The sequence below is a fragment of the Oxyura jamaicensis genome, chromosome 1 (assembly GCF_011077185.1).
Source record: "Oxyura jamaicensis isolate SHBP4307 breed ruddy duck chromosome 1, BPBGC_Ojam_1.0, whole genome shotgun sequence".
Taxonomy (NCBI): domain Eukaryota; kingdom Metazoa; phylum Chordata; class Aves; order Anseriformes; family Anatidae; genus Oxyura; species Oxyura jamaicensis.
In genome coordinates this window covers 95,874,320-95,891,785 of record NC_048893.1, presented here as the reverse complement: position 1 = coordinate 95,891,785, position 17,466 = coordinate 95,874,320, and the positions used below count along the sequence as shown (strand labels likewise).

General features: G+C 36.7%; 1 protein-coding gene across 4 annotated transcripts in view; it reads left to right on the top strand.

The window, feature by feature from the left end:
• The window catches only part of HTR1F (5-hydroxytryptamine receptor 1F), a 119,181-nt gene that overhangs the window by 52,742 nt on the left and 48,973 nt on the right, over positions 1-17,466 (top strand). The window lies entirely within an intron of this gene.

The window sequence follows — 17,466 nt, the reverse complement described above, 5'->3', positions numbered from 1 at the left end:
AGCTTCCTAACAACAACAACGATGAAATCCCCAAATCCTTGTGTTCCCTAACAGTTAAAATGCAATGATACCAATTCTCAAAACACCTTAAATTGGCTTACATACAACAGCATTTAAAAAACGAAGGGTAAAACTTCCTGCAACTGTGCCAGGAGACAATGTTGTCACTTAATATTGGTATGTCTGGATAATAAAGGAACAAGAGACAAATTTAAATCTTCAGCAATCAATTATGAACAAATGCATATTAAGTGTGATTGCTCATAAATGTACCTGAAAATTGCATATGCTCAGAGGGAATAAAGAAATGCACTACTGTTCTATATTCTATGAAATCTTTCTCAGGACATTTTCTCTCGCTACTTTTTTGATAGAAGAAGAAACAGACACTACAGACAAGCCTGACATTTTCAGATGTTCTGCACTCCTTACCCTCACTTATATCTACATAAGTTCAGAGTCCTGACATGTCAGAGCTGTGTCTATGGCCTGGGTGTATGATTAGTCAAAGTGCTCTTTAAAATTCTTATTCACAGCAAAAAAGGCAAAGAAAGTTGCTGTGCTTGTAATAAAAGAACAATTAAAAAAGCGTCACTGTGGATAGCTGTAAAATTAACAAAAATAAGAAAGTCTTCTAACTGATACGCTGTAATCTTAATTAAACATACAGATTTTAGTGAAGGTTTTGTCACAATACAGACCGTTTTCAGCCTTTACAAGCCTTTCCTGCCACCATGAAGAATGCAGAGAGAAATAATAAGTTCCCAAACATGTATGATTTTATACTTCTAAGCAGGACTTTTCCTTGGCCAGCAGTTCCTCTAACTGCTAAATTCTAGGATGGATGAGCCAATAAGAGACGTGTAGCTGTGGTGGTTAGGAACATGGTTTAGTGGTAGACTTGGCCATGCAGGGTTGATGGTTGGACTTGATGGTCTTAGAATTCTTTTCCAACCTAAATGATTCTAGGATTCTTTCTGATGTTTTTCTGATTTGGGACCTCATTAATTTATCTTTTAAAACAAGGACTAAAGAATGCACAAATCATAAATCAAGAGAAAAACATTACAGGTAGAAGGCAGAATAACCATCAAGGTATCAGGAAAACAGCAAGGTAGTTGGTGCTCTTTGTCTCTAACAGTGTTTTAGCCCATGAGTTGCATACCAGACTGCATGAAACACTTACTCTGGCCTGTTAAGCTATGAAAGTTAGCAGCATCCAAACCAACTATAGGTATTAAAAGCTCTTGGGACAGCTGTGATTATAACATGGAAAAGGAGGGATTTCATACCCTATCTAGAAAGTTCAGCAGACCCAGGTGTGATGAATGTTTGCTACAAAAGCTTCTTGCTTTTTTTTTTTTCTCCTACATTTTTGAAAATGTACTTTCTTCCTTACTGTTCCTCTTTCTTTTATATTTAGTACAAGAGAAATTTTGGCTATTCAGTATTTCTACTATATCTGAGGTGATATTACAGAGAGAAACTACCTGGTGGGAGAAAATGGAAGGGAAGAATAAACAAATAAACAGTGTGCTTGTTTTTTTACCCTTCTTTTTTTTTATGATGGAAGTTTGCTTGCTGGTTGTATGCTAGTTTGCAAAAGACAGTGACAGACTAGCAGCTTAAAGAAGACAGGTCTCAACAACGCATTTTACTGCACCGAATGTTTTGTAACAGTTTGTGTCGCATAAAGCACTTTCATACCATCTGTGCTCCAACAGCAAAGGACTCTGTCCCAGGCAGAGCCTTTTGTCTTTTCATAGTCAACAGGATTCAATGGAGATGGATATCAGAATTATAAAACTTGTCTCTGGTTGGATGTGTGTAGTGTATCAGCTTCCCCTGCAAATCCTCTGTATTCCTAACATCCCACAGTCTGTCAAGAAAATCAGCACAGTGCCCCAGACATGCAGACATGAAGAAAAGTATCATATCGATACTAGTATCTAATCTAGTATGATATAGAAAATAGTATCATATAAATCACATTGGTGCCACTTTTTAATACTGGGCTGATTTGCTGAAGAAAAGAAATAATATAAGCAATGCAAGAAAAGGAAATGCAATTGAAAGGCAAGCATTGGTCTCATTAGCGTTTGCTATGCAAATTCATTATATTCTGGAGAAGGTAAAAATATTTTAATGAGGAAAACAAAGACTGCACCTCCTCAAACATTTCTTTTAAAATCAGGTTTTATAAGGACAACTTATTTCTCAGATGAATACAGATAATACATACACAATCTGAAAATTAAATAGAGGCCATGAGAAACCTGAGTATCTTGATTACAACAAATTGCCTTCTTTAGGTTGTGGTGTTAGCCATTACTAAATAATTATTTGTTGCTTAGCACTGGAATAAAGGCAATCATTAATACTAATCTTTACATAAGTAAAATAAAGCATTATTCCTTATACCGCCACCAGACCTTGTTTTTCTCTACTAAAATTGTATATGTCAATGGCAGTGAAAAAGTAACTGAGTTGCCATCACTTTCTTTTATTCTTTAGAAATAGATATAGATTATCTATAGATCTATAGATTATCTATATTCTTTAGATATAGAAAATGGGGCACAGAGCGGGGATGGGGGGGAAGGGAGAGAGAAAGATCTGAAAAAGAGTCAAACAGACCCCCCCCCCCCATGCAGATGGCCATAAAAGCACTCTGTTTTCCATATTGTCCACTCTGACTCACATGTTTCTCATTATCATCGTTGTTTCATGGATTTTTCTTATTTTAATGAATTTCAATGCTAAGACATATCTATTTTCTTGGCTGTCCTGCTTCATTATTGTGATGAAAGCAGTCTTTTAATTTTAAACATTATTATTAAAAGTAACACATGAAAATCTTATCTGAAAGATGCATTGTTTTGGCAGTAGATACAAATCAAAATGCAACTGCCAAGGTACTCAATTGTATACTTTGATAAACGACTGAGTAAATTTTAGGCAAGAAGGAGAAAGGCACTTAGCAGCATTTATCATTTTAATTACTAGCATATTTGTAGACTAGCATATTTGTATATCTTTCTTATACCTCAATAAGGTCAAAACTGAAGCTAGCTCTATACATAGCAGTTAGCTGGTGAAGTCTTTGTCTCTTGAATACGTTACAGCAGAATTATTCTAAAAAGACTCGCTTTTCCTGAATCTGTTCTTCAATGCATTAAGCACTAACATCTTTCAACATTAAGTAGGTTTATGTTATGCCACTTCCTCTTTTGTTAACCATGTAAATATTCACAATCTATTTGTCTTTGAATATACTCATTTTATTATTATTATTATTTGGGATCTTATGAGGTGTTCATTATTACCTAGGCTGAATGGTCCATAAGAACACTTGCTAAATAAGCTCTTCACTAGGACATACACATCCGACAATAAGCTGTCATAATTATATTTACCTTTAGTTTTGAATCTTACAGGTGTGTGCTTTGTAGGTTGTTTTTTGTTGTTGCTCTTTGTGTTTTTTTGTTGTTGTTGTCATTGTTTGTTTGTTCTTTTTTCTCTCAGCTAAAAACAATGCAACTAACTAATTTATTGAAAACCCTGAACTTTACTGAAGAGTGGTTAGAGCATCCTGCAGGCTGTTGCTGGACAACATACAGACATGATACAAGTTCATCTGTACCTCAGCTGAGAATATCTCATGGAGTTTAACACATGTGGTGTTCCATGATGCTTAACCCTTAGCTATTTAGAGCTGGCATATTCTTTACTACACTGGCTCCCAGCAGATGCCTCAATCCACTGACCTTTGCAATGCCACAGAGGTTACAGAGATTGCTTTAAGGCTGGGATCCATAGTAGTGCATCCTGAATACTTATGAAGACAGAAAGTCATTTGGGCTCACAGAATCTTCTAAAATATGCAAGACGTCTCTCTGGTCCCTTATCCTTTCCAAATGGCAATATAATGCAGATTTTAAGTGCCAGTCTATCACCCTCACATATTGCTGCCCACATAAAGGAAGCAAGTATGCTCTGCTACCTCAGGGTCATGAAATACTTCACTTCCCTGTTAGCAAATACAAGCACCTCCAGTAAAAGAGAGGCATAAGCTTATCATATCACTGTATAACTGATTCGTATCTGATACGCAGCTTGTGCCAATTTTGTCTCTGCACACTTCCTTGCTGGACATCTTTTTGTTTTATAGCAGTCTGTCAAACTTAAAGGTAACTAAAGAGATGCTCGGCCCCATGTAAATGTTATCATTTCTCTAATTGTAGATAGCTCAACTAAAACAATTTTTGGAGTCCGTAGACAGCAACAATGCTGGTGTACATATATTTTTCCTCAGCATTAAACTAGAATTTATTTCAACTTTCTTGCCAACTAGCTTCTTCTCTGACCTCTGCATTTGCTTTTTTTTTTTTCTTCGATATACACTGATCTAGTTTTAGACAGCATTACAAGGAGTTATCATGTGATTTAACAAAAGCAATTTGTTAAAGATTTAGAAATGGAAAACTGAAATGCAGATAGGAGTTATGTACAGAAAGGCCTCATTTTGACATCCTTTGCCCTCACTAATATAAAATAATAGCCTGGACACATTAGTGTTTTTTGGTTGGTTGGTTTTTGGTTTGGTTTGGATTGTTTTTTTATGTGTGTTTGGTTTTTATGTTTGTTTGTTTTGTTTTGGGGTTTGTTGTTGTTTTTTTTTTGGGGGGGGGGTCAAATATTATTCGGGAGAACTGATAATTTAAAATTTGTTTTACTATCGTACTATAGAGTTCATTCAAAAAGTTTTAGCAAAATTCCTACATGTTAAATTTGACTTTGAGGTTATTTTAATTATACTGGAACCTCCTAACTTGAACTTAACAAAGTCACGTAGATGTTGCACTTCAATTAGAAAATTCCCAAGTTTGGTACAGACACTGAGGCAGAAGAAGACCTATCAGAAGATTAAACTTAATTACATTTTTACACTATAAAGCTGAAAAGCTGACCTTTGCCAATTGCTTCTATTATCGTGTATTGCAAGAATTATGTTACTTCTTTAGGTTATAGCTGAAGTAGATTATATCAGCTGAAACTACATGAATCATAATTCTGTTTTAGTCAGTGGACTCCGGGGAGGACAATTTTAGCTACAAATGAATAGGGTCAATTACACTTGAGCTAATGGAAGAAAAATTATTAATATTTTGATAAAATAAGTACTTTTATAAATAAATGGGTGGAAATTGTCCACAGTTTTAAAATGTGTTTTTGAAAGTAGCTCTAATCACCATATATTTGATAAATCTGTTTCCTGCTTTGAACACAGTAATGTCATCACCTAAATATGTCTAGTTGAATTAAAATAAAGTCTGTTATTGTAGAAATGGTTAGTACAGCAAAGCTCAGCAGATTTTCTTTTGAAAGGCTCAGCAGATAAGTATTCAAAGTTGGGATTTTATTCAGTGTAACTCAGTGATTCTAACCAGTGGCTTAATGAATTGCTGTACTGCATAAGCCATGACTGTATCTGAGGTACAAGAGCATGAATACAAAGGTCTATCCACTAAACTGTATAGAATTATCCTGGAGTGCTTATTTGTTCTTAATTGTGTTATTGTAATAGTGCCTAGATACCCATCTTGTACTGAACAAACATACAGTAGTAAATGGTCCTTTTGCTAAAGAGCTTTCAGTATAAACAGGAAAAATGAATGCTTTGGAAAAATTATTTTCGAAAATAATTGTGGTACTGCTTAACTTGACAAAATTTTAACAGCTTAACGCCCTTCAGAAACTTGTTCAGTTATGTCAGGCAATTAAAATCCACTTTTGTAGTGATTTAATAGTTTGCATCTGCCTTCCATCTTAATGCACCTTAAGTTGCAAACTTGCATCCCTAAAAATATTTCAGCAAACAACTATTTTATCTAATATATACCATGCATATCTTCCTGTACCCAGGAGTCCTTTTGTCACATGTAATGACATGAAGCTGGTTTTGTAGTGTGGCTTCAAGGCCTTTGAAAAGAGGATGACCATCACCTTTACTACGAACAACCACATTTCAGTCTGAAGAGCAGATGGGCCAGCACAGTGCACTGCTAACAGCAAGCTATGGTCTTAGCCTGAATATACATACAATCACAGTAACAGAAAAATTTAGTGCTTGTTGCTATAATAACTATGACTAAAACTGCACATGAAAAATCCCTATCTTTATCTGAGTGACTTCTCTTTTTTGCCTCACTTCAAACCACCAGGGTAATAGCCGTTTTAGAGCCTTTCCAGCTTTCCCTTGTATTTCCATCCCAGTAGTTCCAAAGGATTTTTCCAGTTGCAATGATAGATTTACCAAAGATCTGGGGGACACATAGAAAAGATGAAGGGTGGAGGGAACAACTTTGCATGCATTTGAAAGAACCCCATGCTCTCTACGTTTTGTTTGCAGCCTCCAGAATAGAAGGACTTGTAAGAGCTTGTGTTTGGGGTTTTGGTGCCTTGCTGCTGCCACCAATTCTGGTATCTGGATTGCAGTCACTTGCATTGTAAACACAAATGTGCACAGCCTATTAGGAGCATAAAATATAACCACAACTACTTCAAGGAAGTTAGTCTTCTGATCTGCAAAATACTGGAAACACATTCCTTGATATCTTAGATATTTCACCTGTGGAAAAAATGCCATAGTTTATGACTTTCCCTTCTGTAAGATAAACTGCTAATTCTGCAGAATATTAGGAAGTATCCATGTTTCTAAGCTTATGTTAAGACCCAAATGAAAACTCAAAGCATAGAGAAGAAAAAATAATAAAATTAAATTTAAAAGGGACTTTTTGTACCTTGAACTCAAATGCTACGCTAAGTTGCTGACTGTCATCTCTCATTCAGTTATTCACTCATGAGATGCACACACACAGTGACTTAGGTTAAGTGACAGCTTTTATACCTCAGTGTGGTGTGAGCTCTTGTGCAACAGTGTTATAATTTTACAATGACTCTCCTTCTCACCTATTCTCAACTGAAGAAAGGCAAAGCTTAAAGCAGAGACAAGTGAAACAAATGATGATGTTGAAGGATGGAAATGCCTGTGGCCACTGGCTAACCATTCTTCAAAACCATCACTAAATAGGAAACTGCTACTTTTTTCACAGCTGTGTGACTACAACTTGCAGGTGATATTTCCGAGTTCTCAGCTGCAACTATGTTTTTCATGTCCATAATTAAGACAATGACACTGGATTCAGTCTGTCATCATCCCAAAATACACCATTTGTTTGCTGCAGAACAAATCAACAAGGGAGAGGAAAACTTTTCAGCCTCGTTCTCCAAGGCTAAAAGCATACTTTCAGGCTATTAACCATCTGGCAAAATCTTTCCAGCTTGAATGCAAGAATCCTACAACAATCCTGTTAAGTCTTTTATATTCTACTACTACGAATGAGCTTTTAAAAAAAAAAAAAAATCAATCAATCCTGCATGTCAATATATGGGCTCCTTTCATTGACACCCAACAAGTATGCTGGTACTGGGTCAGACTTTAGTGATGGCTTCAAAAACAGTCACGTTGGGACAGTCCTGTTGAAAATGGCTTTAAAGTTCCTGAGATGGAGGTTACATATAGTCATCATGTTCAATACCAGTGTTGGTGTTTTTTTCCATGAATCTGTCACCATCCTTTTCCGATCTATTTATATTGTTGACTGCTTCAGTATCCTGTGGCAATGAATACTGCAGTTTTAATAACTTCATAGCCTCATGAATTCTGCAATAGGACATGTCCTGGGTTATTAAAAATGTGCTTGCAGATACTTCCACTGCTTCCAGTGGAATTTCTCTAATTTATCTTGCATAGCTAAAGCAAGAATTTGTTACTTTGGGCTTTGTAAGGTGAATATGCTTTATGCTGAGCACAAAAAGCAGAGTAGAGGATTTTGCTTGCACATTTCATCTCTAAACAGATCTAAATGAAATGACTTATCTTCAAATAATCAAATCAGGAGTGGAAATTAAAATTCATGAACTTTATGAAGCTTAGGATTCGCCTTCCCTATAATAAATATCTGAGACCAACCAATACAGTTACAGCCCTGAAAATTATATATATTTAATATTTCAAGCACAAGTCTGTCACAACTTCACAGAGGCAATTTAACACTGACATTAAAAATAAATAAATAAATAAATAAGAAATTATGGTTTATGTAATAATAACAGCTTTATTAAAAAAGCTTTTAGAAATTATCACAGAAATTTACCATTTACATGGACTCATTATACACTTCAAAATATTTTTTTTCTGAAGTAATGGAACAGAAACAAAATTAAATGTCCCTTTAGATTTCACTCAGGGAAGATTTTCTTTTGTATATCTTTGACTCTAACCTTTTGACAGCTAAAATGAGTGTTGCATTACTAAAATGGATAATGCACCCTCCTTATTATCTTCAGATATAGTACAGTAAATACTGATTAGATTTAACATGTTAGGTTTACAACAGAAACGATACTGAATCTGTATGAGTGTGTCAATGAATGATGTCAAGCTGTACTTTAGGCTTCACTATTTCCAATTTCAATTTAAAATTGACTTTTATGTCAGCTTGAGTAGGTTTTTTAAATATTAATAACATATGTATATGCATACTTATACAAATATTATTTAAATTGCTATAATTTAAGAATAAGCATTCTCTTTCTCCCCTGCTGTCTTTCAGACAGCTCCTTTGTACAGGAAAAACAAACCCTGTATCAGACAAAGCCTGTTATATATTTTCAGGGGATATAATAATCATAATTTAATTTTCTGTGGCAGCTCCTCTTTCCCTACACTTGTAACAGGATTGTGGCATCAGAAGTGTACAGTTTTCATGGTAGCAGAACAGTGTACTGGAAAATTATGACTTTATAGTTTCATAAGCTCTGTGTCCTTTTCCCAGCATTTTCAGGACTGCAATATGCAGGTTGATAAAATCAACAATCAATTATATTATGTGGCTAATGGGGATAAGAATGAGAACAAAGTGAAAACATGAGTTGTATTTATGGTGAATATTTTGAGGTTGGTAGTTTATTTTTCAAGCAGGCTTGTCCCTGATCACTACTGGGAGGACAATTCTATGTCAGTGATGCAATTCTTAGGCCCCTGCCATGCCAGACTGCCCACTTTTTCCAACACCCACAGAATATCCTGTTTATTCCCAAGGCTCATATTCATTTCTTAATTAAATCTTGACAGTTAAATTGTCATTTATGGGAAAAATCTATGGTTCTTTGTGAGACAGTGTCTGGACACATTAAAACCATCTGGTCAAGGGTGGTTTTGTTTTGTTTTTTGTTTGTTTTTTTGTTTGTTTTAAAACAGTTCAACCAGGTATGCCTTGAAAGCATTACTAAGGATAAGCGGTAGGTATTTGAATATGCTTCCGGGATGAAATGCAAGATTTTGCAGGGAGTCCACAGTGCTGTAAAGCTCAGTCATAACGTTTGGTATGTTGTTCTGCTACAAGAATCCACAGTCTACTTGGACACCAATTTATTTTCCAAATCCTCTTCTCCCAACGTCAGCTACCCAGCCTATGTAGCCAGGTGTTATTATTACCATTTTCTTTAACTCACCTCTGACCTACATTCACTCAGCTGCTTGTTAGTCTTTCACATATAAATAGACTTTAAATGTTACTGTGTGATTTCAAACTTATGTTAATAGATAACACCACCCACTCATACTAAAGAGAAATACTACTTCATCATCTTACAGGTTTAGAACCATAGTTAAGATAAACTTGAGGAGCCCTTTATACATCTCACTCCAAACACGCACATTTGAAAAGTGCTCTTATTAATATCTTCATAATAATTATTTTCTTACTCCTTATTACCATAGAGGTGATTCTTATTACTGAAAAACAGTTAATGTTACTTTCCAAAGGAAAGAGCTGCAAAGTTGATTTGAAGTTCTGTTTGCATTTAGAACAGTTGATCTTGCCCACTCTGTGGTACTCCTTTACAAAACCAAACACATTAGTAAGTGTTTGAGCAGGGGTGGGAAGCCAGAGTTCAGTAGTGTGTGAGAAGACAAAGGGAGACATATTAAACTTCTACAGGGACAGGAAATTTGGTACTGCAGACAAAAATAGCCAGCATTGTGCAAATCAGTGCAAATTATCAGGGACACCACTTCAGGGAAAGCAGGAATTTCCATTTCAGTTTAAGATATTCCTGCAGTGCAATACTTCTTTTTCCACAGTGAATGAGCAGACATCTTGCCTTTAATCTTCATCTTTAAAATGAAAATGTTACAATGGTAGAATAGGCACTAGAAGGTGCATTGAAACTGTGTGGAGCACACCAGCAAAAGAAATGTGCCCCCCAAACTATCAGGCATAGATGGTCTGGTATGCGCACTGCTCAGGCACATCCTCTGGAGCAAACGGACCATGCGGCAATACCTAACTAAAATAATGGAAAGAAATCCATGGAAGATTGCTGCATGGTCAGACACCATACCCACTCCAGAGGTTCCTGAAAAGTCAGTAGAAGATGATGTAGACCAGGAGATTAACAGAGTGCTACCTTGCTCTTCATTTCCACACTTTTCTATAAGCATACACATGGGACACTTTTCTGTCCCTTAGTTCTACTCATCCTGTTATTTGACAGAGCTAAGAATTAACACAAAGCAAGCCATAGTGATAAATAATGGCTTGCAGTCCAATAGCCAGAATAAGCTGGTTGTCTTGGAAGTCACGATGCATCAATGCATCATTTTACTCATAGGCAGCACAAGAGCTGAAGTCAACAAGCCCTACAGGTTTGAACCATGGGCTGATCTCCTTTGATATGCTTTCCATGGGAAGCCCCTGCATGAAGATTACTCCTTCCTATTTGAATGCAGACATCAGTGAAAATAGTGCCAGACTTACCAACTATAGAATCTGTTTGTTTGCCCTTTTTTTGTAGTGGGCTGTCCTGGAGCCATAATCCAGGGCCAAAGCAATCTTTGTTTTGAGTTTATCTGCCCTCTGACATTTTCACCCAGGCTGTTAGCCCTTGTGCCATCAGGAAGAGTTATTATCTATTATTCTTACAATGTGCTTTTTTCAGGTAAACGTTAAGACCATGAAAATCTGTGTCCTAGACTTCCACAGTAGTGTCTTTTTACCACTGCTATGATGTTTGCATTATATGACTGTGTTATAGCTTAGGGCATAAGAATTTGAACATACAAAGGCTGTTGTTGGAGGGGCACAGATGTGGTGCTGCCTCATTACTACTGTTTCGGAGCAGGCTTGGGCATAAAACTCTCCAGGTTTTGGTATTTGGTTTTCCTCTATTAGAAATTGTCACTCTGTATGGGAGACAATTTAAGTACATGCACAGTACTGATAATAAGAGGATCAGAGACCTTAAGTAAAACAGGAGGTAAAAAGATAATGTAGTCACAGTGCAAGGGCAGCACATCCTCAGGACAAAAGGGGAAAGGGGGAAGAGAAAGAGCACAACCACGACAAGATCGGCTGTATGACGCATACCAGTTCACAGCCTCCTGAAGGTTTTTCCAAGGTCTCCTACCAAAGGGAGAATAATTGAAGCTACTTTTATATATTGCTTATTGGGAACAGAATTTGGGAAAGGCACTAGAGATACAACATGAGTGTCAGAGGGAAGGCTATCCCCTGCATCTAATAGGTAACAGCAATAAAGTGAAATAGCAGTCCACCAGGTCTGTGAATAAGAGAATTAAATCGAACACTTGTGCATCTCAAAAAATTTTTAGCATAGTTTATAAATAGTAGACGACCTAGTTAAATAAAAAATTATGGATGCTCTTTCTGGATCACATTGTTTTCACCCAAGATCCTTAATAATACAATATTAGTATCATAAAATGGGATATTAATATTTATGCATATAAATTATAGGAAAATACTTAGACATCTGCTTTTATGTACACCACCATTGCAATCTGAACCATAAATTTCCTTTAATGACTGTAACTCCAAGGAATAGTATTCAAGGAGTTTAGGCAAACTAGCAGGATGATACTTCTAGTTGCAAAACCATTAAAAATATCTTCAGAATGGTCTCAGGATTAGAAGTGACACAGAAGGATGACTTAATATATTCTCTGACATGGAGAAAAGTAGGTTTCTGTTGTCTAGAATTGTAAAATAAAATATTCTAAACACCCAAATTGCAGATTTCAAAGGAAATCTATTGAAACTGAAAATATTCCTTGCGAATCACATCTTCCTAATCTTAGCACAGTAGGTTTTTGCATAATTCATTTTGATGCTCTACCTGAAAAAATCATCACATTGCAAAAAAAAGCACTGGTTAAACAAGCAACGTTTTTAGCCTTATTTGGGAAGGTAAGTAGACTCTTAGTTTGTATGCTTATGTGTACACGAAGAGCATACAAAAAACACCCTATAAAATGTACATCAAAGAAATATATTGTTCACAGACAATCAGATGTTAGAAAAAGACAAAATTAAAACTGTCGTGCAATTCAAATTCATCTCCCTTGCTTTGTTGTACCGTCTTTCATTGGACCATATTTTGTCATTTTTCCCATGGGACCCTGCTAAATTTATCAGTCAGTGACCATGAGCACTGGACAGACATTAGTGTTTTTCCCCCAGCCATTACTTTTTTTCTACTGTGCATCAGTTACTATCCACCCGAATTGATCACTTCCTCACGGTCCTTATCAATGGTGCTCATCACTGTAGACCTCTTCTGAACAACAGCAAAGGCCTCTTCCCCAAATCCATGAGAGCCTGTAGCACTGTTCTTGTTCTGAGGACAGAAAGATGACACTGCCACCAGTATCTACTAACTTGCATGGCCCTAGCTTAAGAAGAGGGTAGCCTCAATTGCCAGAGATTTAAGCAATGCACAGGCCTTTATTTTTATTTAGAGAACACAACTCCTCGATATCAGCTTTTCAAAGCATCTTACCACTTCTGCAAATCAGACAGCCTCTCTCAAGTCAAGCACTGAAGACGACACAGACAGAGAAGAGCTTTGCTTAACTTCAGAGAGTTTTTAAGTGATACTAGGACAGAAAGAGGGTTAAAATTCCTTTAGGACTAGAAACAAATGTCTAACCCTGAAATATTTCTTTTCTTTCACGTTACTTACACTTTGATTCTGTAACAAAGCAGGCAGAAGTCTGACTCTCTCTAAAGTTCTACCTTAGACCCTGAACACCATCTTTGCACAAGCAAGCTCATAGCCAGTGTTTTCTCCTGATAAAGTTATTTTGCTGAATCTTCTCCCTTTTTAAAACAGCACAAAGGAGAGCTCCTGGAGCATCCATCATGTACCGTTACCTTAACAGTTGGTCCCAATACCCTTGAATCACTAACACCAGCATCTTTGAGCTAACCAAACATAGGAAAGCACCTTAAGCTGTTAATGTTTCTGGGCCTACTGCTAGCAGAATACATTTTGGCAGTGGATGTCACAACTTTTGGCTAATAAGAGGAAAAATCTAGAGATGGTAGGAACAGGGACAGTTTTCCAGCTTTGGTGACTGGACACTAACAGCTATCCACTTCCAACCTGTCTTTCTTTTCACCGCTTTCTCTCCTCACACTAGTCTGCTTGCAGCACTTTCCCAGAAAGAAACATCCTTTATTCTGTGATGATGGTGAGTCATCCCCCTCACTGTAATTTCCCATCTTCCTTCTCTCAAAGTTTTGAAGACTTTCTCAATCAAACACTGCTGTAAGAATTTTAAGAGTGGCAAAATCACAGTTTTCCTTAACCTCCTTCTCTGCATAGCCCAGCTACTCTAGTTCATCCCACCACAATTCATCCTGACGCACAGATTCAGCATGACAATTTTGTTCACAAAGCTACAGAAAGTTGATAATCATTGTACAATGGAAAATATGGGGATAATTTTAGGCATTCTCACCTGAATGAATTTCAGAATGATTGCACACATCTCCAAGGTACTAGGTAGCAAATCTATTTTTATTTTCATTCTTTACTCACAAACCTGGAGATCCAGTAATGTCTTACAACATACTGTGTTATGACAGCAGAGTGTATGTATATGTCCTATACAAGCATTTGTTATTTTAGGTGGGGGATGTTATTTCACTATATTCAACAACGCTTTAAAATATTTTCCTAAATTAGACTTTTTACTTTCTGTTAGACAAAACCAGATTCTTTTCATCCACACAGGGGCGTTCAAGTTAAATGTAGCTATTATCAACACCAACCGAAATATTTTGCAAGAAAAGGAAAGCCCAATGAAAACCAACAGGATGCAAAACAAAGATACTGGATTATATTGACTGTATAGTAATAGCAATGCCAGTTTGTCCATTTCATTGTTAATTAGCTAGGAAATAGCCAGACTATTGAAATAAATACTCCCTGTTCTATTCAGAACTCTGCACGCTCAGATTAAAACACTTATTCTGTTTGCATGAGAGGCCATCCAGTCCTCTCAAACACAACTATTACCTAGCATTACAGGTACCAGAACAGAAGGAATATAAAAATCAAATGTTTATAGTTTAACTTCAGAGTTAATCTTAGATTTGTACTGATGTCTACAATCCAGTTAATGTTTGTATTTTAAAGTCTTGCTTCCAGCACTTTTAATGAATAACATTCAGGGTCTGAACACAGTTTGAAGAAAAAACAATCTAGAATATTGTGCAAGTATCACTCTTTCCTGCCCAAAAGAGCTGGCATAATTGCAGTATTTTTACATGTTTAGAGGTTACTTCTTAGAAGCAATTTCCTAATTTAGACACAGCAGCCAGGATTAAAATAGTGGCAGACAGTAGCAGTGAATACAAAAGTAATTTTGGACCATAAAATAATGGAGGAAGTAGTGTGTAGTTTCTAACATTGCTTTTGCCTCTTTATGTTAATTAGCTAAGCTGCAATTTATTAGAATCATCTACTAAACAAAGCTTCATTATTTTGTTTCCTTAATTTTGTGCAGTTTGCTTTTTTCTTCTCCCTCAAGCTATTACCCTTAATTCTTGATGTGGAAACAGACTATTTTGTTTGCACTCAACTTATTTGATGCTTTCTATGACTTGTAGAACTGAAGAAAAATACTACTAACAGACATCAGGCAATGAACTTTGCTTTTAAAACTATGAAGTTCCCATTTTCCTTATAATATTCCTTAAAACATTCCTATTTTTTTTTAACCTTCCTTGAAGGTCCAAGGTTTTAGTAACTCCTAAGTGAGCCTTAAATCCTCTTCTGGAACTATGTTCCAAGCACAGAGAAGTACTTTTCTTCTGGTAAATGGGTTCCGGATTGTGGCCCACTCCTGGCAATGGGGCCCTAAGTCAAGAGCATTTGTGCCAAACTGGAGAAATAACCAATTTAGCAAGAGATAACCATTGTCCTTAGTGATTTTCAAAGCACTATATTTAGGTATGAATAATAATATATAATTACAATTAGACAATATATAATTATAATATAATATATAATTAAATAATAACCTGCATCAAGCAGGGTGGCAAATGGCAGGGTAGTAAAAGGAACTCCGCCAAAAAAGGACCCAAGCGATCAAAAGCTGGACGTGAGTTAGCAGTGCCATAGTACTGAAGAAAAAAAGAGAACATTTACTGTAAATACATAAAACAGGGCATAACAAAGCATTCCTTTCCTCCACACCCCCTCCGCGGCCCCCCCCCCCCCACAAAATAAAAAAAAAAAAAGCAATATTTTTGAGAAAGACAGGAATTAATGGAAAAGCACCCAGAAAAGAACAAGGAAAAAAAATCAAAGGGCTAGTAGAAATATCAAAGAAATTAAGTTCTTTAGTCTAAACAGAGGAAGCAGAGAAGAAAGCCTAAAGGCTGGTGCAGTGAGGGAGGGAATAAAGCAATCTCCATGCCCACTCAGAATGCAGTATGAAGGTGTACATGGCAACAAGGAAGCTTTAGCTCAACATTTTGTGACTGCGTTGGTAGATCGTGCCTAGGAGTTGCTTAATTTCTATTGCTGGAGTGCCTTAAATGAGAGAAAGATAATTATTTGTGAGATGTGGCAGTAACATTGGGGTAATGGAATACTCAAATTACTGCTCAAAGCAGGTTTTCAAGCAAATCACATTATTGTCTTGCACACACAATGTTCCCATAACCAATTCTGCCTTCACAGAAGCTTAAGAGTGGCACTGACATAACCAAGTGCATGGCTAGTCTAAACAAGAGATTTAAGGGTTAGTGAGTCTTTTATTTTTGTCATCAGCTTAGAGACTCTGTCTCTTTGGGTAGGTTTCTTCCAGCATCTTTTATTTAGAATCAGCATTTTTTAACGGAGCTTAAAAAACAGCAAGACCCAAACGTCTGCTCCTCAGAAGCCTAACATTGCTCATTTTTTTGGCAATCTCAACAGATACTCAGATCTTATATATTTAACAAAAAACAATTATCAAACATATACTTTTATTTAAACAACCTCATGGCTTCCTTTTGATCCCCTCTCTAAGACCCTTTCCTTTTCAGTAAATTTTCTGGAGGACAAAACATCCTTGGCACTTTACCAAGTGTAATGAACTACCTACCTATCAGTCAGAAAATGCTAATGAAGGAAGCAGGGGATGCCTCAGACTAAGGACTTGTTATTGGTTTTTAGAGAATTAATTGCGCACTTGGGAGGCAGTAACTTCTTAATTACAGTCCTCAGGGGAGTGGGAGGAATCAAAGTGCTGTCATGTCTGGAAGGGACTTGACACAAGTAGCCAGAGTGGCCTAATCCTATCAGAGGAGAAAACACTTGATCCATACTCCAGAAAGCTCCCAGCCTTGTTCAGGCACTCTGTAATTAAGTATTTAAAAACTGCTCCCCTCAGTGCACTTCTCTGCTTCTGGTCGTCTATCATGTTCCTCACTTAAGTCATCAGCATGGTTAACCACCATTAGGCATCTCAGCCAAATGCACATGGGAATACTGAATGTATTATGTGATTATAGAAATCATTCCTTCTTTAGAAGTTAGGGACATTGGAAAGAATTCATGCTTGAGAGCAGTATTGAAACATATGCTAATTTTATTTATTTCAAAACCTGAGTTTAGTTCTTTTTAGAATAAAAATATTGCTGGATCAGGACATTGAAGAGACTGGAAAAAGGGAATATCATAGAATCAGTTGGGTTGGAGAAGACCTCTAAGATCATCAAATCCAATTGTCAGCCTAGTACTGCCAAGTCTACCACTAAACCACATCCCTAAGAACCACACCATGTGTCTTTTGAATACCTCCAGGGATGATGACTCAACCATTTCCATGGGCAGCCTGATCCAATGCCTCATAATCCTTTCAGTGAATAAATTTTTCCTAACATCCAACCTAAACCTCCCTGGTGTAACCTGAGGATTTTACCTCTTGTACTACCACTTGTTGCTTGGGAGAAGAGACCAACCCCCACCCCACTACAACCTCTTTTGAGGTAGTTGTAGAGAGTGATAAGGTCTCCCCTGAACCTCCTTTTATCTAGGCTG